Raw genomic sequence first — 24,816 nt, forward strand, 5'->3', positions numbered from 1 at the left:
GAAGAAAAGGGTCCATGTGGATGAGCAGCACAAGGACTGTATTTATTGCCTTTATCCCAAACATGAGGCAAAAAATTGTAAGATCTGCCGCACCTTCCCTTCTAAGACCTTAAGGGATAGGGAGGCCAGAGTCCTTTTGTGGCTAAAATCCTCTTCCACGGATGATGATGACAAAGCCTCTACTTCTAGTAAGAGGTCAAGGTCACAGGAGGATAAGAGAAGTGAGGGGAGAAAACAGGCGAAAACCTCCCACTCTACTTCAGGCTCTTCACAGAGATCCCCACATGCTGTCTCTGGAGCCTCAGCCACCAACGATTCCTCTATTAAAACCGTGCGTAAGAGCTCTTCTATCTCCTCACCAGTGACTACTGTTTCTACTTCAACTTCCTTTTCTACGGCTATGATCTCCACTACATCTATCACTTTGCCTATTGTGTCTACAAAGATTTGTATTGTGGCCAAAAGAACTCTCGTAGACGACTCGTCGACAAAGACATCAGCGTCAACGAAGCCTTCGTCGTCTAAAAAGAGCTCGTCGACGAAGTCATCGACGCCACCGTCGACGACCGTCTCGTCGACGAAGAAAGTATCGACGATGAAACCGTCGACGGCTGTCCCATCGACGAGGAGCCCGTCGACAGCTGTTCCGTCGACGACCAGCCCGTCGACGATTGTCCCGTCGACGGTAGGTCCATCGACGACGTTCCCGTCGACGTCGAGTCCGTCGACGGCAATTCCATCGACGACGTGGCCTTCGTCGTCGACATCGTCGACGATAATCCCGTCGACGACGACATCTTTTCAGCAGACAGCTGCACCTTTGTCACCGGTGCCGTCAAAGATGATGGATTCAGCTTTAGTGAAGCCGATGGCTGGGAATCAGGTTTTTTGTACACCAGTTTCAATGAAGAACTTTCAACTCGTCTCTTACAAGAGTCAACAAGGTTCTTACATGTCGCCACTTATGCCCTCTCATCTTCTGGAATCCTACTCGGATGACGAAGAAGATGATTTTGAGGATGATGATAATGAAGGAGCTTTTGGTGTGGCGCGTCACCCATCTGAGCTTGTCATCAAGTGTCAAGATGATGATGAAGATGACACTTCTACTGAACATTATTATCAGGAGGACATTTTAGTGCCTCATTCTGTAGAACATCAGAGGCGGCCTAAAGTCTCAGAAGTCACCCATTTACCACCTATCCTGATTCAGGATTTACAGGATATGCTGGCAGATTACAAACAACGCTTTCCGCCACATATGCCACAGCCTACTACTTCTATTCCTCCACCTCAAGTTCCACCGCTTTCTCCAGTTGTGGAACCTACACAACATGAGTTGCCTCCACAAGCCCCGGACACGTCCTCAGAAGATGAGGTAGAGGAAGGAGAGTTGCCTAACATACCTTCATCAGACCCGTGGGATGATTATGTTATTCCCATGCCATCCCCTCCGACTCCTCAGCCTTCAGATTCTCCACCTGAGGATGTGGGTGGCTTTCACAATCTGATGCAGAGAGCAGCAACCAGATTTAAACTCCCGGTAACTGTGGAGCAAACGGAGTGTTTTCTTCATAATTTTAAGGAAGAAACCAGGAAAGTATCTCGAGCCATTCCTATTATTGAATATATTTGGAAAGAGGGGCTCAAAGTAATGAAAAACCCCGCTTTGGTGCCTGCTGTGTTGCCAAGATTTGATAAGAAATACCGTGCCCCGCTCACTAGTCCAGCGTGCTTTATTGGTCATCCGCGTCCGGATTCGGTGATCTCTAAGGCTGCACAACAAAGGTCGAAGAATCCGGCTACCCCTATTTCAACACCACCTGATAAAGAGGGGCGACGTTTAGACCTTATTGGGAAAAAGTTTTCCACAATGGCTGCGGCTTCCATCAGAGCGGCAAATTCTTTGGCTATTATAGGGCGCCATGATCGCCAAATGTGGTCAGAAATGGCTGCCTTCATGGAGCTCATTCCAGAAGATAAGAGACAGGAAGCACGAAAAATATTAATGGAAAGAGAGCGCGCAGCTGCGGAGTCCATCGACTGCGCATTAGATATTGCAAACACAAATTTCAGACAGTTGGCAGGAGCGGCTGTGTTGAGACGTCAAGGGTGGTTGAAGGCCACTACCTTTCGTCCAGAAGTCCAATTGAAAGTGCTGGACATGGCTTATGATGGAGAGTCCCTTTTTGGGAAACATGTAGACGAAGCTCTCCAAGCAATTAAAACAGATACGGATACTGCAAAATCGCTGGGGTTATTGCAGTACAAGAGAGGATCGTTCAGAGGAGCGAGAGGACGCGGCTATTCGTCCAGAGGCAATTATTATCAACAAGGCAGGCAATATCAACAGCAATACCGCCAGAACTATCAGTCTTCGTATCGCCAGTCTGGATCGGCTGGTTTCTCTCGCCAAGGAGGAAGAAGGCGCACAAACAATCAGGGGCGAGAAAATCACAAGAAACCGTGAGATCAATTGGGCGCCACCTTAAATCCCTTATTTTCCCGTGGGCACGAAGATATCTGCCTTCCAACACCAATGGCATCAGATAACAACAGATCAGTGGGTGCTGGACCTAGTCCAACATGGTCACACCCTGGAGTTCATCACCAAACCTCCAACAACTCTGCCCAGGGGTCCCCCTCCCCCTCGTCTTCACTTACTGATCAAGGAGGTTCAAGCAATGCTTCTCAAGAACGCTGTAGAGAAGGTCCCAATCCATCAGAGAAGGACAGGTTTCTATTCCCGTTTTTTCCTCATAAAAAAGAAATCAGGGGAATGGCGACCGATCCTAGACCTGCGCAATCTGAACAGATATCTCAAGAAGCAGGGATTCCGAATGGTCACTCTCTCAGACATTCTCAACTGCCTCAACGAGGGAGATTACATGGCTTCCTTGGACATGGAAGATGCATACTTCCACATCCCAATTCACCCAAAACATCGAAAATACCTCCGTTTCACTGTGGCTGGCGCCCATTATCAGTTCAAGGTCCTCCCATTTGGCCTCAAGTCGGCCCCAAGGATTTTCACGAAGTGTCTGGCTCTTCGATCAGCAAAGGTGCAGGTCTTCCCGTATTTGGACGACTGGCTAGTCAAAGGTCCATCGAAGGCCAAAGTAAAATCCGACATTACGATATGCCGCAATCTCTTCGCATCGCTAGGCCTTACAATCAACAAGAGCAAATCTCAATTGATTCCGAAACAGAACCTGTTGTTCCTAGGAGCTTGTCTAGACACAGTAGAATGCAAGGCATTCTTATCTCGAGAGAGACAACTCCGATTACAAGCCTTGGCAACAAAACTGTCAGGAAAAAAGTCACTTTCAGTTCGCCTGTTTGCATCACTTCTGGGGATGTGCTCTTCGGCCATCAACCTCATTCCATTAGCACGTCCAAAGATGCGACCCTTACAGGAGGAACTACATCTTCAATGGCGACAAGCGACAGGCTCTTTCGAGGACATCATCACAGTCACCGACAGGATGGTGCATGCCCTTCAATGTTGGACAAGACTGAGCAATGTGGAACAGGGGCTCACTTTCTTGCAAGCTCCTCCGGATTTCGTTCTGACGACAGATGCATCCATGGAGGGCTGGGGAGGTCGACTCCAGGACTTACAGGTGAAAGGAAAATGGTCTCAACAGCAGAGAAAATGCCATATCAACAGTCTAGAGTTGAAAGCCATATTTCTTTCTCTTCAAGCATTTCTCCCCAGGATCGCAGGATCCTCAGTTCTGGTCAGAACGGACAACACCACCAGCATGTTTTATATAAACAAGCAAGGGGGAACGAGGTCGGCAACATTGTCCAGGGAAGCCCAAGAGTTATGGCAATGGTTGACGATTCACAACATAACTCTCAAGGCAGAACACGTCAGGGGTCTGTACAACACCTTAGCAGACAAACTGAGCAGATCCTCGTCAGATTGCCATGAGTGGGAACTGAACAACAACCAATTGAGCAAGGTGTTTCAGAGATGGGGCAAACCAATGTTGGATTTGTTTGCAACCCAACAGAACAAGAAATGCCAGTACTTCACCAGCAGGTACCCTCAACCGGGATCAAGGGGGAATGCCCTGTCCATGCGATGGTCAGGGAGTTATGCCTACGCCTTTCCTCCGATCCCTTTGATTCCACGAGGGGTGCGCAAGATGAAATTGGAGAGTTGCCGCCTTCTGCTGATTGCTCCCAGGTGGCCTCGCCAGTATTCGTTTCAGGAGCTCATGCTTCTCTCACAGGAACCACCGATCAAGCTGTTGGTAACCCCAACGTTACTATCACGCAACGAGGGCCAGATTCTGCACCCGGACCCTCAGTCGCTGAAATTGCATGCATGGCTCCTAATTTCCTAGAATTTCAGCATCTGCAAATTCCTCAGGACTGCCGAGACATTCTAAAGAAAGCAAGAGCCCAGAGTACATTAAAAACTTATCGTCTCAAATGGAAGCGCTTCTGTGCTTGGTGCATCTCAAACAATTTACATCCTATAAAGGCGCCAGCAGAAAAAATACTACCCTATTTATTGCATTTTGCGCAATCAGGTCTTTCTTTTTCTTCAATAAAGGTCCACTTAGCGGCTTTATCCAGATACAGGAAGATGGCTGACACTCAATCGCTCTGCTCATTAAGCAATTCATGAGGGGTCTTTTCCGGGCTTATCCTCCAGTAAAGCCTTCACCACCAGAATGGGAGCTCAATACAGTTCTCTCACAGCTGATGAAGCACCCGTTCGAACCCATTCATAAAGCTGACCTAAAATTCTTGACATGGAAGGTTGCTTTGTTGTTAGCCCTAACTTCCGCCAGAAGAGTGGGAGAAATTCAGGCATTCACTATAAAAGAACCCTTTATGCATTTTTCCCAAGACTATGTCACTTTGCAGACGAATCCAACATTCATACCAAAGGTGCCTTCTCAATTTCATCTAAATGAGCCAGTCAAGCTGAGGGTTTTCTTTCCAAATCCGTCAACCCCAGTGGAGAGAACATTACATTCTTTAGACATCAAGAGATGCTTAAAGTTTTACCTCCAGAGAACCAAGACTGTAAGAAAATCAGATCAACTGTTTGTGGTTTATGGCCAGACTACATTGGGTAAAGCGGTCACAAAAGCTAAAATTTCCAGATGGATAGCCTCTGCCATCCAGTTCTGTCACATTAAGGCTAACCGACCATTGACAAGGTCTGTTCGATCTCATTCCACAAGAGCTGTGGCAGCGTCTGCAGCTTTGTTTGCAGGAGTGACGCCTGAGAACATTTGCCGTGCTGCGACATGGAAGAATGTCCACACGTTTACAAGACACTACTGCCTATAATCAGCAAATCAGAATGATGCGGCAGTGGGCCAAGCTGTGTTACGCCACCTGTTTCCATAGGAATACATTCAGGTACAAACATTGGTTTCTTCTTAAAGTACATAAAGTTCAATTTGTTGTTGTAATATGCAGACATATGTTGTCATACAGTAAGTTAATATGCTACTAATGTTCCATTTCCTGTAGGAAATTGCATTATTTCTATGTTGGTTTTTTCAATAAGGTTGTTAATAGACCAATCTCTGAGCAATTGTTGGTTGTTAGCGGTACATTCATGGGGGTGCAAAACAGTAAGTCTCCCACCATCCGCAACCGACTTTGTCTGGTTTTACTGCTTGCTATTCTGATTCAGGCATGTGAATCTATGAAAGATACCCCAATACTGGATAAGAAAACAAGTTACTTAACTGTAACTTCAGTTATCCAGTATTGGTATCTTTCATAGATTCACATGCACCCACACTCCTCCCCGGAGAGGCAGTTCTCTAATTTTGGGATACTTTTTCCCACTTGTGCTACGAAAATCTGAGGAGAACTGGCTCTGCAGAGAGGGTTCTAGAGGGTGCTGTGAGCTGATTGGTTGGAGCAAAGACTTTGGTTTTTTTGACATAATGATGTAGATAGGCTACTATAATATAGGCCTCAGGCCTAGTTCTAGGGCCTACTACTACTACTGCTACAAAGTGCTTTGGCACTGCTTTTTTATTTACCGTGGGACTCCCGCCTTTACGACGGGGAATGATTCAGGCATGTGAATCTATGAAAGATACCAATACTGGATAACTGAAGTTACAGGTAAGTAACTTGTTTTCTTATCTTCAGTATTGCTTTTTCTGGTGGACACTCTTATTTATCGAACTGCAGATTCCTCACTTTGTGAATATCCCCAGGTGCCAGACCAGATCTGGAAACTCAAAAGGCAGTGCTCCCGCATGCTGGTAGGTGGTGCAGTTCGGCTCTGCTCAGACTTTGCTCGATTCCAGAAGTGACAAACAGAGCCGTATATAAGCGCCTTCCTAGGCACGCTAAAAGTTTCTTTCAGAATCTTGCCCACACCCTCAGACACGGGGCCCACCAGAGGATTGGAGGACCAGTGTGCAAATTCCTAAATTGTGACCTTTTTGGATGGAAAAAGGAGATCATTCCACAGAATAGAGGAGGTGGGAGGGTGGCGCTGAATTGGAGATTAGATACGGGTGCTATTGAAGGTAACTTAATGCACAAGTTACTTACCTTTGGTAACAATATATCTGTAAGAAACATTAGTAGTGATAGATTCCTTACCTTAGAATTACCCCCAGGCGTCAGACTGGGTCTGGAAAGTTTTCGTCAGCAGTACCCCTGCGCGTCAAAAGGTGGTGTCGTGTGGCTCGGCGTCCGTCGTTGGCATCGTGGTCGCCGAGATGACGTCGCAGCAGCTACTTAGACACCGCCCTCGCGTGCTGACGTCAGTTCTGTACACGACTTTCCGCACCAGGAACGCAGAGCCATGCAAGATTCTGACCACTGGTGCCTTGAAACTAGGGCCCTGAAATGGATGACCTTAACCCTAGAAATCAGTTCGCAGAACGGGGAGGATGGGTGGAGTGGTAAGGAATCTATCACTACTAATGTTTCTTACAGATATATCGTAGTGATAGATTCCTACCTTAGAATAGATACCCCAGCAATAACAACCCCGGTGGTGGGTCTGCGAACCAAGATCACACCAGAAAGTCCAGGAGAACAGAACGGCCATAGAAGCAGTCTCTCCGGACTTGGCTGTCCAGGTAGTAATGCTTGGTAAATGTGTGCAGCGAGGCCCATGCAGCTGCCTGACAGATGTCATGCAAGGGTACTCCCCGTCCCAAAGCAGTAGTGGCTGCCGTTGCTCTGGTAGAATGGGCGCGTAGCCCCACCGGAGGCTCCTTTTATCCAAAGAATAACAAGCCTTTGTGCACAGAACAACAAACTGAGAGATGGTCCGCTTGTACATGGCCCGACCTTTCTTGGCGCCCATGTAGCCAACAAAGAGCTGGTCTGCCACCCGGAACTGTTGAGTGCGGTTCAGCTAGAATGAGAGCGCACCTTTTGGGTCCAGACGGTGGAGCCTCTCTTCCTCTTTCGAGGGATGCGGAGGCAGAAAGAAAGTGGGCAAAGTGATGGTCTGCCCAATGTGAAAGGCAGTGACTACCTTTGGCAGAAAAGATGGATGAGGGAAAAGGAGGTTTAGAAGAAATAGCCTGGAGCTCACTCACTCTTCTGGCAGAGGTGATAGCAACCAGGAAAGCAGTCTTTAAAGTGAGAAGACGAAGAGGACAGTTGTGAAGTGGCTCAAAGGGAGCACACATCAAATGTGTCAGAATCGGGTTCAAGTCCCACTGAGGCATTATGAAAGGAACAGGAGGGAAGAGATGAGTAATGCCTTTTAAGAATCTACTTAGAACAGGGGACTTGAAAAGGGAAGGTTGATCTGGAAGCCGTGAAAAGGCGGAAATGGCAGAGAGATCGCCCTTGATAGTGTCCAGAGCAGAGCCCTACTGCGCCAAAGAAAGTAGGAATAGAAGGAGCTCTGAAAGAGGAGCAGAAAGGGGATCCACAGCCTTTGCTGTGCACCATGCCACAAACTTATTCCACCTGCAGGCATATACCGTCTTAGTGGAGGGCCGCCTGGCAGCCAAGATTACATAACAAACTTCGGGAGGCAGGTCAAAAGACGTCAACTGCCGCTGCTCAATCTCCACGCAAGGAGGTGGAGGCTGGACAGGTACGGGTGGAGGACCATCCCCTGGTGATGCGACTGAAGATCCTCCCGAAGAGGCAGTCGGATCGGGGGATCAATGGCCATGCTGAGTAGCTCAGGATAGAACTCTTCGAGCCCAGTCCGAAACCACAAGAATGACTTGGGCCCGGTCGCGCTTGATCTTCTTCAGCACTCTGGGTACAAGTGGTATAGGCGGAAAGGCGTATAGTAAACCGCAAATACAAGCACGACAAAAAGCACCGCCTACCGAGTGCCGTCTTGGAAATTCCAACGCGCAGAACTGACGACTTTGCGCGTTCTCTTTGATGGCGAGTAGATCTAACCAAGGCTCTCCCCACTGCTGAAAGAGACCTTGCGCCACGTCCGAGATCAGACACCATTCGTAAACCATCATGCACCGGCGGCAAAGTTAATCCACCATGGCGTTCAGGGAACCTGCCAGGTGGTGAACCACCAGGGAAATGCCCTGGTGTTCCAGCCAAGTCCAGAGGCGCAGAGCCTCCTGTTTGTTGCAGTACCACATGACGGTGGTGTTGTCCATGAACACCTGCACCACTCTTCCCTGGATAGAGGGAAGGAATGCCTTCAGTGCAAGCCAGATCGCCCAAAGCTCCAGAAGGTTGATGTGGAGCCCGGACTTCGCCGGAGACACAAGGCCTCTGATCTCCACCTCTCCCTTGTGGCCGCCCCATCCCAGTAGGGACGAATCCGTCAAAAACGTGTGTGCTCCGCATGGGGGAGGGAGAGGGATCTGTCATTGACCCAACAGCAATTCATGAGCCACCACTGCAATTGTCGTGCAGTGTCCTCCGAGATCTGGACGAGATTGGACAGGTTGCCCTGATGCTTTGCCCACTGGAACTTCAGGTCTCACTGCAGAGCCCGCATATGCCATCTGGCATGATCCACTAGCAGGATGCAGGAGGCCATCAGGCCCAGGAGCTGGAGGGTCATCCTGAACAAAACCCGGGATAGAAGCTGAAAGATTGGAATCATAGCCTGAATATCCCGGACTCGCTGCTCGGGAGGATAAACCCGAAACTGGGCTGAATCCAGAACCACTCCGATGAAGAGGACTTTCTGAGGGGGACTCAGGTGCGACTTCGGCACATTGATGGAGAACCCAAGCAAATGCAGGAGGTCGGCCGTAGTCTGGAGGAAGGAGACGACTGCCTGGGGCGAGCCCGCCTTCTGGTAAGGCCGAAGGGGAGCACGGTAAACTGAAAGTGCTCGTGGCCTACCGTGAACTGCATGTAGAAATATGCGTCCCGAAAGTCCAACACTACCATCCAGTCTCCAGGGTCGAGGGCATACAACACCTGAGCTAGCGTCAACATCTTGAACTTTTCCTTCCAGAGGAAGCGGTTGACGTTCCTGAGGTCCAAAATAGGACGCAGGCCCTTGTCCTTCTTGGGGACCAGAAAGTAGTGGGAATAACAACCACAACCTACTTCTGGCCCAGGGACGCGCTCGATGGCCCACTTGGCCAAGAGGGCCGTGACTTCCCGCTGAAGAAGCGCAAGATGGTCCCCCGACATGCGGTGGGATTGAGGTGGCATGGCTGGAGGGGTAGTCTCGAAGGGGAGGGAGTAGCCCCTTTGGACTATTTGCAGCACCCACCTGTCCGAGGTGATGTTGCGCCAGTGGGGGAGATGATGGCCAATCCTGCCACCCACTGGCTCTGATGGGCCTGAAAGTTCAGACAAGGAAGGCTTGGAAGTGGATGCTGTGGGGGTGGAGGTGGACTGACCCACCCGCTGGCTGCCAGAACCACCTCGGCGGTTCCCACGTCCAGGGAAGCGCTGAGGTTGTTGTGCAGGCCTGTGTCTCTGAAATGAACGTGTTGGGGCACCCCTTCCGTGGCCACGAAAGAAGCGAAAAGTAGAAGGCGGAGGAGGGTGAGTGGCAGACATGCCCAAGGACTTGGCCGTAGCCCGTGAGTCCTTAAAGCGCTCCAACGCATTATCTGCCTTATGTGGAAAAGGCGACTGCCATCAAAGGGCATGTCCATAGCTAATCCCGCTCATCGTGGCTCAGTCATTCTAGAGATGGGAGTGGCCCGTTTCGATCAGCAAGGGATAAATGAGTTGTTTTTTGATTACTATACGGAGCTTTATCGTAGTAGAGTGCTGCCATCGGAAGAAGATTTACAGAACTTTACAGGAGGTCTGGACTTGCCGGAACTGGGCGACGAGGATGCGAAGTTGTTGGGTAGGAATATCAAGGTGAGAGAAGTGCGGGTAGCCATCAAAAGTATGGCACGAAATAAAACGCCGGGGTCAGACGGAATTCTATCTCACTTACATCGACCTCCTTGCGCCTCGTCTGGCGTGGCTCTATAATGAAGCCAAGAAGTTAGCAAGGTTGCAAGACTCAACCAGGGAGGTGAACATTATCCTGTTGTTGAAACCGGGCAAGCAGCCCTGGGATAGAACGGCGTATCGCCCGTTATCTATGCTCAATTTGGATTACAAAATCCTGAGCAAAATCCTGGCGACTCGGCTCCTTCCACACATGTCCACACTGATACATGCCGATCAGTCCGGGTTCATCCCCGCCCGCAACACAGCGCTTAATATACGACGACTCCTTCACATTTTGGAGGCTGATACTTATGCTGCAGCAGTGTTTGCTGTTGACATCGACAAAGCATTAGATAGTTTAGAGTGGGAATATCTCTTTCATGTTATGCGTCGGAAGGGGTTGGGACCGGATTTTGTGCGCTGGACAGCTTTGCTATACACAGATTCCACGACCAGAGTTCGAACAGGGGGAGTGATCTCTGAGGCATGTAAGGTGGGAAGGGTCACCCGCCAGGGCTGCCCCCTCTCACCATTGTTGTTCGCTATGGCGGTGGAGCCCCTCGCGGCGCACGCTCGATTAGGGCGGGCATATCAGGTGTTAGACGTCTATGGACAGGTCTACCATATCGCACTTTATGCGGATGACCTATTAATGTTTTTGGCAGACACGGGACAATCCCTGAGAGGAGCGAAATCTTTGCTGCGAGCCCTAAGTGTGGTAGCGGGGTTTAAAGTCAACTGGACGAAATCGTGCCTATTCCCGACTCGGGGAGGTAGAGATTGCCCGCAGACCACTGAGGGAGTATCCTGGGAGGAGAGATGGCTTCCCTACTTGGGCACGGTGATTTACCACTAACGGGGAGACATGTTGGAAGGGAACGTGGGGAAGGCAATCAGGGGAGCCAAAGCTAATTTTGAGTTCTGGAGCACCCTCCCTTTATCCGTAGCAGGACGAGTAGCACTACTCAAGATGGTGACCCTTCCGCGGTTACTCTACTTCTTTAGGACGCTCCCGATCTGGATCCCGGTGGGATACTTTCGGAGGCTCAAGACGATGCTTTCTGTGGGGTACGGGCAGACGCAGGGTGGTGCTTGGAACGCTCATAAGACCCCGAGCAGAGGGGGACTATAAGACGTATTACATGGCAGCCCAACTTCAATGGCTCACGCAGTGGGTAGCGAGGGCCACTAGGGAAAAAGGAGAGCCGACGGGTCCCTTGCTGGTGTTGTCTCGTATAGTCCTGCGCCTCCCGATCGGAGACATGCAGCTTGCTCAGGAGTTTGCCACAGCCCGAAAATGTTGAAATAGATACCTGCGGAGGGGGGAATAGCGATCCCTTACGCGCCAGAGATCCCACTAAAAATATGCAGGGCTCTGCCGCACGGTGGAACCTGGCAGAGGTTGGAGGCCTGGGATCAGCAGGGTCTATCGACAATGGGCGACCTATATGACGACGGCACGCTAATGCCATTTGATGTCCTCAGGGACCGATTTGAACTGCAAGGGGGTGACTTTCTGTTGCATGCTGCGCTCACAACAGCCGTTCGCAAACACTGGAAAACGGGCATGGCAGAGCCACCTACATCTACGGGTTGCCAATATGTCGTGGTTGCTGCGGGCACACTCAAGGCAGTCACATGCTTATACAAGCGCATGACCCATGAAGCCCTAACCCCATTGACAACTGTGAGAAGTTGGCCTGATGTGCAGTGTTCACTATTCTAGTGATCACTATATATCAGTCCAAACAACCCTTATTGATGATTGGTTGTAAGTCAACCTTATAGACCAGCTATCCTAGTAGCATGGATACGAGCAGTCTAAGGCTAAGACTCTAGAGGGCGTGTTAAGCCAGCTGTTTTACCATCACATTACCCCTTGAACACCCAGTGAAAGGACACCACACAAGTGTTATGAAAATAAACAATGTATTTATTAGAATCACAACAACCCTGTACTCTTTATGAGGACAGGGTGCTAGGCACACAACAAAACTCTTACGAAAATACTTAAGTTAGCACGTTATACACAAATGCCCGAGGGGCACGAAAAACCATATACTTAAAAAGTGGAATGCGAAATTACTAGCAGGTAAGTACAGTACTAATAGGCTTTGGAATCGCTAGGACTTGACTATAGAATCGTTAGATTACTTCTAGGAGGCCTAGGGGACTCGGGTGCAGAGTGTGCACTCTCACGCGGGATGCGGGACAAAGTCTATGGAAGCTAGTAAAGGCAAAGTTAGTGTTCACGGGCGAACCCGACCTGGTAGGAAGAAAACGACAGTGGATCCTGACCCTAGGATAGTGAGGCTATGCTGGGACACCGAAGTGCCGAAGTTACCTAGCCCAGGGGCTGCAGCTGCATAGGTCTGAAAAGACGTCGGGGATCTCGTTGCCGGACCAGGAGCCTGGAAGAAGGAAGTTGCTGGCAGGCGACCAGTGAAGGAAAGTTCGTTGGATCCAAGCCTGGATCGAGGAAGAAGAAACCTGAAAGCAGAGGGGACCAAGTTCTTGAATCACTAACCAGTGATTAAGTGGGCACCAGGATGGCACCGGGCGAAGTCACCTCGACTAGGTGAGTGGGCGACGCTGGCTCTGCAGATCTCACGGACCAGGAGGCGTTGTCGGCGACCAGGATGGAGAGGCGAGCTGTCCCACGATGGATGAAGCTGTCGGCGTCGAAGTTACCCAGGATTGGGCAACAAGCCTTGGCTAATTCAAGCCCACGCGGTGGACTCAAAATGGCGTCTTGAGTGGACCAGGAGGGTCCGGGGGGCTCCTCTTTTGGAAGGGAGCAAGGGCCAGCCTGGAGCAACCAGACCAGCAGCAGAAATGTCGTCGGGCGTCGTTCAGAAGGCCACAAGCCAGCGGGCTAGTAGCCAAACAACGCGGTGAGCAGCAAAAAGCAGAAGGGCCCCACGCAGATCGTGGAGATGCTGGGAGGCTGCACTTCGGTGCTGGAGCTGCTCAGGGTCGGGGCTTCTCGGACCCCAAAGCACTCACCAGGAAATTACTCGGCGGGCTTGCTGGAAAGAAGTCGTGCAGTCTTGAAGATGGCCGGTCCCTCGAGGTCTCGTCACACCCACGAATCTCAGCGTGACTGATGATGCAGGTAGAGGTCAGAGGTGCCAGGGAAGCTGGTTCTCGTCGAGCTGGGCAGTCGGATTCCGGAGGAAGGACTTGCAGCAGACCGCAGTGTTCTTAAGATGGTGCCTGCGGATGCAGGGTGACTACTCCTTAGTCACAAGGGAGAAATCTTAGGAAGAAGTCTTGAGTTCCTTTCGTGGAAAGTAGTTTCAGGATTCAAAGATGATCTGATTTGGAAGGGGGCCAGTTCCTACCTTTATCCTGTAAAAAGGGGCTGGCACGCGACTAAGTCCTGCCCTAGGGGTGGGACTAGGAGGGGGGTGGTTACACCCACTTCCTTGGCGGGCTTTTCCCCAGCACAGGGTCTGGAGTGACCCTGGAACTGGTTCCAGCCAGCCTATGCACAGTGAGCACCGGGGTCTGCAATCCTATGATCACCCAGATTTTTGCTTTTTGCTGCACTGGTTTACGACCTTCCCTGGCTGTGGGCCTGCTAATCAGACCCACAGCCTAGCTGTTCTCTCTATCCAAATTGTACTCAGGTACTGAATTGGCACTGGGCCCTCTCCAAGTCCCTGTACCCAGGGCTGAGGTGTACCCAGAAGTCTCCCAGGGGCTGAAGCATGTATTATGCCACCCCTGGGCTGACTAACTAAACTGACACAACTGGCTGCACGACAGCTGGGGCAAGGTGGTGTACTCACCCTTTGCTTTAGATATAGTATACCTATATCTAACCCTAAAATGGACACACAGATCTCCTATCAGTCACTCCTATGGCAGGCCTTAACAATCCTGAAGGTAGAGTGCTTGGAATCGGGTGAGATGGTGCTCTGGTATGAGCTGAGCCTGTCTGCGGCTTTCGGGATCCATCCCATAGCCGTTTCCATGATATCGCATACCATATACTCTTAAGTGCATTATAATCCTCGCGGTTATATGCCAACTCTGGTATCGCTTTATCAAAACATGTCGAGTAAGGTGTCATACGAATTGGAATACTAACCCCTCGCCAATTCTGGCGACGGGGTTAGCATTCCACCCTTCTAGAGGGACACGACATGTATGTAACCTGTAACCCCGGTTAAAGTCAGACAGAGCCTTAGCATCCACAAAATGGATGCTGCCACCGAGACACAAGTCTGCCCTCCTGCTGCTGGGAGTCCTCCCAAAGCAGGAGGCAAGGACAAAGGGTTTCCTGCCAGGGGCGGTGCCAGCACCGTCCCAGACAGGGTTTTGTGTATTCCAGGTAGGCAGGGCTACAGAGGAAGGTGACTGCAAGTGGCACCCCGGTGCTCACTGTGCATAGGCTGGCTGAAACCAGTTCCAGGGGCACTCCAGCCCCTGGCCTGGGGAAAGCCCGCCAAAGGAGAGGGGTGTAACCACCCCCCTCCTGGTCCCACCCATAGGGCAGGACTTAGTCGCGTGCCAGACCCCTTTTCCCAGATAAAGGTAGGAGCAGGCCCCCTTCCAAATTAGATCATCTTTGGAATCAAGACACGACTTTCTGCGAAAGGACTTCAAGATTTCTTCTTCAAGATTCTCCCTTGTGACTAAGGAGTAGTCACCCTGCATCCGCAGGCACCATCCTAAGAACACTGCGGTCTGCTGTAAGTCCTTCCTCCGGAATCCGACTGCCCAGCTCGACAAGACCCGGCTTCCCTGGCACCTCCGACCTCTACAGCCAAGCTGAGAACCGTGAGTGCGACGAGACCTCAAGGGACCAACTATTGCCAAGACTGCACGACTTCTTCACAGCAAGCCCGCCGAGTAATCTCCTGGCGAGTGCTTTGGGGTCCGAGAAGCCCCAACCCTGAGCAGCTCCAGCACCGAAGAGCAGCCCCCCAGCATCTCCACGATCGGCGTGGGGCCCTTCTGCTTTTTGCTGCTCACCACGTTGTTTGGCTACTAGCCCGCTGGCTTGTGGCCTTCTGAACGACGCCCGACGACATCACTGCTGCTGGTCTGGTTGCTCCAGACTGGCTCTTGCTCCCTTCCAGAAGAGGAGCACCCCGGACCCTCCTGGTCCACTCAAGACGCCATTTTTAGTCCACCACGTGGGCTTGAATTAGCCAAGGCTTTGTTGCCCAATCCTGGGTTCTTCGACGCCGACAGCTTCATCCATCGTGGGACAGCTCGCCCCTCCATCCTGGTCGCCGACAACGCCTCCTGGTCCGTGAGATCTGCAGAGCCCAGCGTCGCCCACTCACCTAGCCGAGGTGACTACCATCCGGTGCCCTCCTGGTGCCACCTGACTACTGGCTAGTAGTCACGAACTTGGTCCCCTCTGCTTTCAGGTATCATCCATCTTCAGGATCCAGGCTTGGATCAACTCGAACTCTCTTCACTGGTCGCCTGCCAGCATCTTTCTTCCAGGCTCCTGGTTCGTCTACGAGGATTCCCGACGTCTTTTGAGACCTATGCAGCTGCAGCCCCTGGGCTAGGTAACTTCGGCATTTCGGTGCCCCAGCATAGCCTCACTATCCAAGGGTCAGGATCCACTGTCGTTTTCTCCCTACCAGGTCGGGTTCGCCCATGAACACTAACTTTACTAGCTATCATAGACTTTGTCCCGCATCCCGCGTGAGAGTGCACACTCTGCACCAGAGTCCCCTGGGCCTCCTAGAAGTAATCTAACGATTCTATAGCCAAGTCCTAGCGATTCCAAAGCCTATTAGTACTGTACTTACCTGCTAGTAATGTCGCATTCCACTTTCAGAGTATATGGTTTTTCGTGCCCCTCGGGCATTTGGGTATACTGTGCTAACTTAAGTATTTTTATAAGAGTTTTGTTGTGTGCTTAGCTCCCTGTCTCATAAAGAGCCAGGGTAGTCTTGTTATAAATAAATACACTGTTTATTTTCATAACAACTTGTGTGGTGTCCTTTCACTGGGTGTTCAAGGGTAATGTGATGGTAAAACAGCTGGCTTAACACGCCCTCTAGAGTCTTAGCCTTAGACTGCTCGTATCCATGCTACTAGGATAGCTGGTCTATAAGGTTGACTTACAACCAATCATCAATAAGGGTTGTTTGGACTGATATATAGTGATCACTAGAATAGTGAACACTGCACATCAGGCCAACTTCTCACAACTAGTAAATGTATTGACCTAGGGCTCTTCTTAGTTAAAAGAACCATAACCTCTCAGTGGAAGGCGAACAAAGGTCCCAGTGTAGATAAATGGAAAATTTAATTTAGTAAGTGGGCTCAATGCGAGGGGGAGGTCCGCCTACAATTGGCACATAGAACAAGTAATGAACAGGCATTAGAGATGGCGAGAGCCTGGGAAAGATTAATCATGGAGCTCACACTCCCCGCAGACGAGGATGAGGAGACCTCTGCAAATAGCCCTGGGACACACCTGCCATAGTATGCCACGATGATCGCAAAATACCTCGCATTGCCCAGTTGACAGACTGCTGCCCCTTCCTGTGAAGTGAGACGATTCATACCATATAGTATTCATTGGTCCACTTGTTAGGTACGACCAGAGTTGTAAATCCATTTCCATTCCAATGGGGCTGCACCATGACACGCCTGGGGGGGGGGGGGAGGGAGGGGGGATGTTTTGGATGGGGAAGAGGGGGTTATAGTGGGGGTAGAGTGTAGATGGTGGGGGGGGAGGGGGAGATCACCTAGGGGGGTTTTGTTCTAACATTCACACTTGATTACACTGACATTGCTACCAAGAGCCCATAGAACATGGGTGAATATGCTCCTGTTATACAATGTACGTCTACGAGTTCTTGCCTTGTACTGGGACGATGATTAAGGCTGGTATTCGTTTCTGATGTAATGTCTTCCTGAGCTATCAACTCAATAAAAATTGTTTTAAAAAAATAAAAATCAAAGGGCATGTCCATCAGAGTGTTCTGGACATCCCCAGAGAAGCCAGTTGTCCTCAGCCAGGCGTGGCCCCGAAGCGCCTCCGTCGTGGAAATTGCCCTGCCCAGCGAGTCGGCGGTATCAAGCCCACAACGAATGGTGGACTTAGCTTGTCTCTCCCAGCTGCTAAAGTTTGGGAGAGTACTGTCTGGGCCTCCTTCGGACAGTTGGACAGAACCTGCGCAACTGTTTCCCACACAGAGTGGGAATAACAACCCAAGAGGCATGCAGTGTTCAGAGACCGCAGCCCTAAGCTGGCAGATGAAAACAGCTTCTTGCCAAGCTTGTCCACAGGAGCCCCTGTGTTGGGCCTGGACCAAGTGCCCAAAAGAACATCCGAAAGTGCGTCATTGAAAGGCAGCAAGGGCTCCGAAAAGGTTGCCGCCAGCTGAAGCACTTCTGTCAGGAGGTTAGTCCTGACGGCCACTGCAGGGAGTTCGAGGTGGAGGGCCTCGGCTGCCCTACGCAACACCACTGTGTAACTGGCTCCATCCTCCGTAGCCACGGTAGGAGGAGACAGCATGCCAAGCTCAGGTGAGGTGTCAAGACCGCTGGCATCCCCAAGTCCTCTCGCAGTTCGGATCATAGTCACACTGTTGTGTGAGAGGGTACTCAGACCCCTCCCAATCCTCCCTTTCCTCCAAAGTCTGCAAAACAGGTTGAAAATAAGGAGGACGGACATAGGGGTAGAAAGGGCCCATCGGCGTCGAGCAACGTTGATCGGAGCTGTGTCCGGTATGGGGCTGTAACTAAGGCCGAAGTTGGCGGTAGCACCGGACGACGTCGGAGGTGGTGCCGGAGGAGTGGTCGACACCGGTGGAAGTGTTATGAGGTCAACCGGCGTCGCCCGGGATCCAAACCAGGATCCAGGGGGGTCGTGCGGCGCCGGGCCCGCAGGCGCACCAGCGGGGCCAGACGGCCCAAAGAGTCAGCCATGGCAGCAAGAAAAACTTGCACCTGAGCAGGTGTCGCCGACAGACCCGGAAAGGGCAGGTAGTCCGGCGGCGACATCTAAGGCTTCGCCGGAGCCACGGGGTGGCACCACCCACACCCGCGTCGCACGACGGGTGAGGGGAAGTCGAAGAGCGACAACGCTTCTTCGACTTCCTCTTGGAATCCTTTGACTTACCAGATCCCAAGTGCGAAGACTTAGATCCAGAGGAACGACTGCCGAACTTCCAGCAACTTTCGGGACTGCTCCAGCAAAGTCTTCAGCACCATGGCGGCAGTCGGGGCACGACTAGGCGTTGTGGTCGCCCCCCAGGCAGTAGAGACAGACGCGTTGTGAGTCCGTCACCGACATCATGCGGTGACAGCCCTCACAGTTCTTGAAGCAGGGCATCCCTACAACACCAGAAGTCGATTGACTCAAAAGAATGGAGACAAAAGGCCTCGAAAAACCTCAGTCAAAAAGTGACTAGTGGTACTAGCTGTTCCCGTATTTGCGCTTGCTGGCATGGAAAAAGAAAGAACTGACGTCAGCGCGCAAGGGCGGCGTCTAAGTAGCTGCCGCGACATCATCTCGGTGACCACGATGCCAACGACGGACACGGAGCCACACAACGCCACCTTCCGACACGCAGGGGTACTGCTGACAAAAACTTTCCGGATCCAGTCTGACGCCTGGGGGTAATTCGAAGGTAAGGAATCTATCACTACATGCTTCTTTCAGATTGTTCTACTGACGGATATGTCGGACTGCAGATTCACCAAAACAGTACCTCCCACGGTGGTGGAGCTGTGGGAATGGCTCAGATCAAAAAGACGCGCAGGACCGAGAGGGCAAAATGCACATCTGGACAGGCCTGACTGTGAAGGCACTAGTGCTTTGTGAACATATGCATGATGCCCACGTATCTGCCTGACTGGTATCCAGGACAGACAATCGAGATGCCAACGAAGTGGTAGCAGCCTTAGCTCTGGTCAAATGAGATCTGACCTTCTGGAGGCTGCTTCTTAGCCAATGTGTAGCAGATCTTAATCAAAATAACTAATCATAGTGAGATGGTCCACTTCTGCACTGACTTGCACCAGAGAAACCCACAAAGAGATGATAGTCCACTTGATGGTCTTTAGCACAATAGATGAAAAAGCTCAGGGCTCTTTTGTGATATAGCATCTCCTCCTCTTTAGAGGGATGAGGTGACGCAAAGAAGGGCAGAAGAGTGACAGCTTATATGACATGAAAAGGCATCACTACCTTTTGCAGCAACACAGCCAAAGAGTGTATTTGGGAGGACCTTGTAGCAGGGCAGAGTTGGTTCGGAGGGCACACGGCCAGGCTGAAAGACTTCATCAACAACAGTAGTGTTTACCTTCATAGTGTGGAGATGATAGTCAAGAATGTGTGACTAATGGCTGTGGCAAAGGTTGTACTTTACTCAGTTGCTGGCCCAGAAGGGGAATCCAACACCATATCGAGTGAGGTATCCAGTCTACTGGCATTCTGCAGGTCTGCATACCAGCTATCCTTATCGTAGTGTGGGGAAAAATCGTCCTCATTTTGCCCCTTTGTCGTCTCTCTATGGTGGACTGTGGTCAGAGTTGAAGTCAAAAAGTTAATGTCGCGTCTGTGCATGACTATGCAGTTATGGTATCCCTGAATCAGAGGGTTAAGTACTGGCTGTGCCTCAGTTGAGGTCGAGACAAATTTGTCTTGAAGTCAGAAATAACAACAGGTTCTTGTCCCAACTCTGGTGTAGCTGGTGTCAACAGACCAGCGCAGATTTTGTTGCTGGACCCGAAGTCAGCACTGACACTGGTGGAGAACTGGAAGCAGGTTAAAGGGACACAAACGATGACAAGGACGGATCTGCCAGCAGTAATCCAACTAGAGGCCCCTGTGGTTTCTTGGTGCCTGAAGACATGTCAAAGTGAGCCAGAAGTGTACTGAAGAGGCACAGCATGGCCTTTCTAAAGGCTTCAATCTTCTGTGAGGACGCTGATGGATACAGCAACATGGAGTACATCAGGACCAAAGTTTTAATCGCCTCCTTGGTGGAACGGGAGTACACCTGGAGGCACAATGACGCCCTCACACTTTCTTTTGAGATTGAGAGTCACAGGAAGGGGCAGGCTGCCAATTGGAATTCTTGTAATTCTTTGTACACTTAACAGAAGACTTCTACCACAGTGAAGATCTACAGTGAGCATGACTTAGGGACAGGGTCCGCCCTTCCAACTTCGACCTGGAACAGGACCTGCATGTAGTCTTAAAATGTTTTGTCATGTGGAGCTTTGCTGCAAATTCTAACATGGCTTTCAGATTCATCTTGGCGTATTAGTCGCAGTCCTTGGACTCGTGTGCAGGACCCAATCTTCAGAGGCACACCACGTGGGGATTTGTCACAGACATTTGTTTGCCAGAGCGCCTACAGGCTTAGGAAGGGATATGCTCCCTAACGTACTGGAAGAATTTAAGAAAAACTATTATGATGAAAAAAATTCTTTAAGGTATGAAGAAAAGGAGTGAAGCTCCAGATGCATGTTCTGAAGGTGAGTAAAGAAAGGAACTGTAATCCGCATGCAAGGGTGGCGTTGATGTGCAGCTCCATTTGTCACCTCGTGAATGGAACAAAGTTGGTGTTGAGCCACATGACGACCCATACCAACACGCACAAGAACTGCTTTTTGAGTCTTACGGATCTAATAGGGCACCTGGGTATTTTCACATGGTGAGCATTCTGCAGTTTAAAGTATCTATCAGAACTTATTTTACCATTATTAGACTTTGACCCAGAATGAGACGGAAAGGTAGAAAAGGTGGAAAGAGAGAAGAAAAGGATGGAAAAACTGACAGTGGGAGAAAGCAGACATGAAAAAGAACCAGTAAGGATGAGATAAAGGGAGAACAGGGTGTTGTAGTGGATGAAAGAGACATAAGGTAGAATCAAGACGAGACATCCTTTGTATTTGGCAACTTCAACATTAGGTCGGCTGGTCACAGTCTTCGGAGTAGAAGATTGGGCACTGGCACGGATTCTTGTACACACAAAAAAATGATGGATTTCAGCCCAGATCTCTGTACAGGGATGAATGTTTGACACTGTTCAACACTCTGTCCATCGATTGTTCTTTTTACATTTGTCACCCGAGTAGGATGGGTATGCACAGACATGGGTCCTGTGCTCTCCATGCCATTGGAGTCCAGCTATCCTGGTTGAGGAAGGCTGAAACCCCAAAACCAGCCCCAGAATGCTTGTTTCCATTCCAGGGAGGACCCCTGAAGCTGCCTGGAAGTAACTGGAGTCAGCAGACATGTCTCGCCGGTCTGTATCTTTGCAGGCTCCAAGCGGATCTCAGGAGACATTGTCTAAAAGCTGCAGTGGCAGCAGACGACACAGGAAATGCCCTCTGTGAGCAGATCATGCCTCTGACCTGGAACAGATGATACATGACCAATGCAGGGTCTTACAAACAGCGGCGGCCATCGGAGAAGCGGTGCAGGCCTTGGACCTAGACAACAACCACACCAAATCTGGCAATTAAGATGGTTCTTAAAGTAATGGGCCTTCTGAGATTGACTCTACTGCACCTCCTTTTGTAAACACCACGAACTGCATAATCTAGTTTGAACTCTGCTACTGTGCTGGATTGCGCTGGATTTAGGAACCCTTGCTGATTCTTACTGATAATATTTACCATCTTATAGCTGAACCTACATAACATTGCTGCATGCTCTGGGTTGGTGACCGTCATATACTGCAATCCACCCCTGTTGCAAAGTCATCCTATGCCCTGGGCAGCCCCCCAACTTTTTGCTGACTGGAACTGGTGTTAACTGACTCTGACTGACCCTGGGCTCTGTTTAACCAGGCCCAGTGCCAAGCTAAAAGGAACACATTAGAATACAGTTAAGACACCCAACCTACACTAGGGTACACTATGGTATGGTGGGGTACCCCTGTAATTGGCATGACCTACCCCATAAGCCCCTAGTATGTAAGAGGGCAGGGGATTGAAACTACCTAGAAGTCTCCAGTATCCTGGGGCATGGCATTTTAGAGGCCAGCAGATTTTCTCCACTAGCATGTGCGCAGTGCTGAAGCCTGAGGTCAGTTTAAAAGCAGCACTGGTGGCCAGGAAAGCTTTTAAACCTTAAATTGTGCCCAAACTCGACTTTGGGGGTAGGGGCCCTTAAAAATGAAAAATCTACCATGTTTTTGCATATTAGGGACCCCCAGGGTCACCCCTAGGTATCCCAGGGGTGGGGAGTCAGTTATTTATAAGGAGCGCCCTTATAAAATTAGTTTTTATATGCCTGGGTAAAGTGAAATTTTACATTTCACTCCCCACATTGTATTAAAGAGCTGCTCAAATTCGACTTTGATGCTAGAAGAATTGGGTATCGATCTGCAATATTTCTGCAGATTCAGAACCTCTGAAGTCTCCCCTAGTTGCACAGGGGGTGGGGGTCCTGTAGAAATTAGGGAAATACTTATAAAATATGGTTTTATACGCCCTGGTGCAGGAAAAGTGGCCCCAGTCATTCTCCCCATTGCAAACCCCATGGCCCAGAGGTTAACATGGTAGGAATTATTGATTAATAAATATTGATAGGAGAGGACTAGCCGGACCATTCACAGACTTCCCAGAATGGTAGTAGTAAATCCAACAATATTATATTGTTGAATTTCTCCTAAAGTGTACACACAATAAGTTATGAGACTTTCTTGTTTGTAAGTCCAAATTCAGCCTTACAGTAGTCTGCCCTGATTGGTCAGAGTTAAGTGGATTAGCCAGGTTGCTGGGAGGGCAGTGTGCTGGTCAATAGGAATGCAGGGCCAGGAGGTGGTGTTGTAAACTATGCTCTTCAAAGGCAGAAGGGAGGCCTGGGTTTCAGCTCCATTCTGACAATCTTGACCCAGAGTCAGGGCTTAAGGAAGGTATGTGCAGATGGTAGGGGGAAGAGTCCATGGAAATAATCCATCCCAGGGGGTGTGTTTAGCCAGCTCTTACCTCCTTGCTGGAAAATCAGCCATTATGGATTTAGAATAATGATGCACTCTGGGACAAACTCATGCCACACTCTACAGGATGTGGTCATAACTATGAGGAGTTGCCCTGCTCTCATTGGTCAGCAGTGACCTGGTGCTTGACTCATAGAATTTTGAATAAGTATCTTGCTGCTTGAAACTTACTGAAGCAAGAAGTGCCCGGCTGAAAAAGATTTTGCTGTGCAAGGAGCTCTAAGGCCTGACCTCTGAAGACTGCACCAAGTAAAACTGCAGGCCTGTGGATTACCTTGCTGCCAAAGGACTCAAGAGTTGAACTCCCTGCAAGCTACAGGTTAACAGAGCTCACCTGGACAGCCTCACAAAGAATTCAAAGCCGGGAGTACTAGTGGATTTGTAAGGGTTTTGTTCAAGTGGATTGCGGAATTGAAGTTTCACACTTTCAAGGACCCTCTTGGAGATTCCAGAACTTTGAATTGTGTGTTGGATACTTTGGGACCCAGAAGCAGAACGCCAGGAAGGTGTTCTAACTGGTCCCCGCTTGCTGAAGAAGGCGGCCCACTACAGTGGTGAGAATTCTTCAGAACAATTTATAAAGGTGTGTCACTGACCGAGAAAACGAAATGACTTAAAGGGGCGCTGTTGGTTTCTAAGCACTAGAAAGTAACTGATCTTTAAAAATTCATATCTCTGGTTCCCTACAGTGGATTATTTTCGTTTTGGTGTCATTTAAAAGTTAAAATTCTTACCTATTTTTATAAATTGGTGTTGGATTTTTATTTTGTGTTGTGTCTTAATTATTTACTGAAATGGTGTTTTTGAATGCTTTACATACCTGTCTTTGAAGTTAAGCCGGTCTGCTCGCAGCCACGTTACCAAGGGTTGAGCAAAGGAATAATTTTCTAAGACCTATGCTGAATCCTATCATGTGTTAGTGGCCTTATTGCCAGTGGCAGACCTCCATTTGCACATCATCTTGCCCCCAATGCAGTGAATTGGTCTTAACCTGGAGCGAGGGCCCTGCACACTGGCACCATCCCAGTGGCGACCACCCCCATTACCTCAACAAGCATTAAACAGGCTACACCTGCCTTGGGGACACATAACCCTGGCTGAGCATCTCCTACTGACCATACAGTATGCACCTCTACATCTTAAGGGCTAATAGTCTGGGGTCTTCACCTAAGTGCAGCAGCAAGAATACATGTTTACGCACACTTTAGAATGACAGTACTCCGCACATGGGTTTATCATTAAAAGTGCATTGCAATTACAGCCCCTAAAGGCATCACAGACGATCGCAGGATTAAGTAAATACGGTCAGACACCCTAGCAGGAGTGACTATCCACTTAAATCCACTTTACTTATGACATCACCTTAAACCAGTACTTCGGATGGAACATCAGTCTCTTGAAAAGAAATAACAATTAATAAACGCATTTAGGTGCAATTACACTCTTCACCTCCAGGGGATGCCCTTCTCCAGACATCTCCCCACTCAGCCCTTTCTTCCTTGATGCA

The 24,816-nt window shown here is 49.9% G+C and overlaps 1 protein-coding gene across 8 annotated transcripts in view; it reads right to left on the reverse strand.

Annotated features, from left to right (window-relative positions):
* Nucleotides 1-24,816, reverse strand: part of HDAC4 (histone deacetylase 4) — a 1,367,213-nt gene that overhangs the window by 5,621 nt on the left and 1,336,776 nt on the right. The gene's annotated exons all lie outside the window — the stretch shown is intronic.

Source organism: Lissotriton helveticus, chromosome 3_1, assembly GCF_964261635.1.
Source record: "Lissotriton helveticus chromosome 3_1, aLisHel1.1, whole genome shotgun sequence".
Taxonomy (NCBI): Eukaryota; Metazoa; Chordata; class Amphibia; order Caudata; family Salamandridae; genus Lissotriton; species Lissotriton helveticus.